A 2,844-nucleotide genomic window follows, 5' to 3' on the forward strand; every position below is an offset into this window, starting at 1 on the left:
GGTCTGTAGGAATGGAATGAGAGGCAGCCGTGGACCATACCAAGTCTGTCCCCAGGCAGGGGGTTCATACTGCGACCGCTAGATACTTAGAAGGTAGCAAACATACAATAATATAATAACATAAATGCCAGGCAGTATTAAAAGAATGTTACTATATAATGTGTTATTATTAAGATTTAAAATGTTGATTGTATAATTTTTCAGGGCTTTACTTTTTATCGCTCCCCCCTATATTTCGATTTACATCCTCCGCACATGTCCTCCTATCTGCTCCGTAGAGTTCCAGCGGGTACAGAATGTGGTAGTGAGGGAAAAGTAGCAAGAGCTTCGAGTCCTCTTCCGAAAACTTGGTGAATTCTTCCTTAACCGTGTGGATTTTTACTTCATATTACTTTTTTACAAACTACTCAGAGAACCCCATTTGAATTTCTTGGAATTACACACATAAAGGAAATACTTATTCTCGCAAAACGGTAAGTTTTTCCCATTTTGCCATGCTGGATGCTCTCTCCTTGTTTTAGTGTATATAACCCTATTTATTCGTCATCCTTGAGTTTTTTTTTAAAGCAGTTACTTAAATGCCACCACTTATACATTCATTCAAATAGATTTTTCTTTTCTTTTTGAAACCAAGTCGAATTTTGTTTAATGGTTTTTTTTTTACAGCAAGTTTGGCATTTGGTGTAGATTTTAGGGAGTTTTAAATCTGTAAGTGAGCCATTACTGAGTAGCATTGGAGGTGCTGAGTTGTGTTGCCTTACAATGATGATGCAGCCAGGATGTTTTACATGGAATTTCCCATCGACAGTCTCAGCGGAAACATGTTTTTAAAGATTTTAAATCATAATTTCATTTATTTTTATAATGAAAGAGACTTGTTTATTTATGAACCACTAAATCGTTATCTACTACATTGTGTCTACTTAAATGTCTGCTTTTTTGTACAGTTTCCCCCCCCCAACATTTTAATTAACTGGATGTTAACATGTTTTCTTTTTGTGAATTGATTTAGTTTTGGGAAATGTATTCTTCTTCTAATGTACTAGGAAATGATAAATGCTAACCAACTAACTAAATAGGAAATTGATAAATGCTAACCAACTAACTAAATACTAACACTAGTAACCTTTTAATGTAAGTCAGCACAGTTTTACAAATTCCAGTGCGGGTGAAGCTGAGACCACAAATTCTTACATAAAGTTACATAATTATCATAGAGAGGTAATTTACATTACCAATAATTTTTTTTAAAGTATTGTTTTAAAACCATGTTCATTTCATACAATTTACCAGTTAAGCTTTCACCAAACAGCTTTCCAGATTACCTTAAAAAATGGGCTCCCCCTTGTGGTGCTTCAAAATAAATCACTAAGACTTAATGTTGGTAAGTGGAACAGCTTGGGCAATTAGTGGTGTGTTTTCCCCAATATTGTTAATTTACTTCAGTCAACATTGTAAGCATGTTGAAAGTCATGTACCGTCTTGTCGATTGTGTAACTTTTGTGTTTTCCTCCTTCTGATATCATTGTTTAATTATCCGTCCTATAATTCCTCTGAACCACTGTTGTTGATGCCAGAACCTTAATACCACGGTACCAATGTTGGTCAGGCCCTTTTAGTTTTCTACAGGTAAACTGAATATGTTATTTATTAGCTCAGGAATTCCAACAATTTTTCTTCAGTTGAATATTGACAAACAGGTCCGGAGGAAGGATGGGAATCCTCTTGTTTTCTGCCTGTTGATACCATTTGCATGCACTAGCTTAGCCTAAAAAAACAAATAAAATTAGTTTAGTTTTATGTCACTCCTTTTTTGCCTTGCCCATTTCCCAAAAACATCATTCAGAAGAAAAGTATTTCCTGTAAGACTGCAATAAGTACGTCTTAAATGTTTTTGGAAATGACTAATCATTTGAGGTCTTTCTGTAATTTAACTGAGAAACTGATTTACACCTTTTCTCCCTGTTCATGTTTTATGTACAGAGCACCTGTCAAAGAATCAAGTCCACACAATTGTGAATAATTAAAAGAAAACATTAGTAACAGCTCTTATTTCCTGAGGCTATAGGCTTGGCATATTTGCCGAGCCCATAGCCATAGGGCGCCTCAGCTGCAAACATGGATGTTACAGTATGTTTGGTTGTTTAAAATAATCTGTTAGTCATATGTTCCTTGCTAAGACACTTCATAATGAGAACATTAATACAATGTAATAAACCCTGTTGCAAAATGATACGGTGGTGAGTTTGGGAATTGCCCATCAGGAGAGTTAACACTTGAATTTCATCCAGTACACATGGCAGACTAATCAGCTGCTGTAGTATATATGTCTGAAGACCGCAGAGCTCCCTGTTCCAGATGTAAATGTAGAGAAGAGGAAGAAAAACAACTTGTGTTTTTGCGACTGTGACACCGCCTTGGCTCTTGGAGTAAATGAAAGAGAGATGGTGCAGGTGCGGCCTGGACAGGAAGAGTGCTGCCAGAGTAGGAAACAAAAAAGGAAGTGTGGGAACAAAGGTATTTGGTGACTCATTCATTAGATGTGNNNNAGGTGTCGCAGTAATGCGAACATGGAAAACCACAAATTTCACAATATAACCTCCAATTCTCTTTGTTTTGATTCCTTATCGTTGGCGGATTTACATTCATTTTTCCCTCCTGTTACAAAAAATACCACACATTACACGTGGCATTGTTTGAAACCAGGGGTGGGGCAGTGTGATTCAGTCAGTGGCTTGTTCCAAAATTCAAGTATGGACAAATTTAATGTGACCCGCTGGATCTACAAAGATATTTAATATACAACCCAGGACTCAAGCTAAGACCTTAATTTGGTTATTCTTT

General features: G+C 36.4%; 1 protein-coding gene across 1 annotated transcript in view; it reads left to right on the plus strand.

Annotated features, from left to right (window-relative positions):
• Positions 1 to 277: 277 nt before the first annotated feature.
• frmd6 (FERM domain containing 6) overlaps positions 278 to 2,844 on the plus strand; it is a 31,052-nt gene continuing 28,485 nt past the window's right edge. Inside the window, exon 1 of the mRNA XM_008312700.3 lies at positions 278 to 473. The gene's annotated coding sequence lies outside the window, so the exon portion shown is untranslated. The remainder of the gene's footprint in view (positions 474 to 2,844) is intronic.

This window comes from Cynoglossus semilaevis, chromosome 1 (assembly GCF_000523025.1).
Source record: "Cynoglossus semilaevis isolate Cse_v1.0 chromosome 1, Cse_v1.0, whole genome shotgun sequence".
Lineage (NCBI taxonomy): Eukaryota > Metazoa > Chordata > Actinopteri > Pleuronectiformes > Cynoglossidae > Cynoglossus > Cynoglossus semilaevis.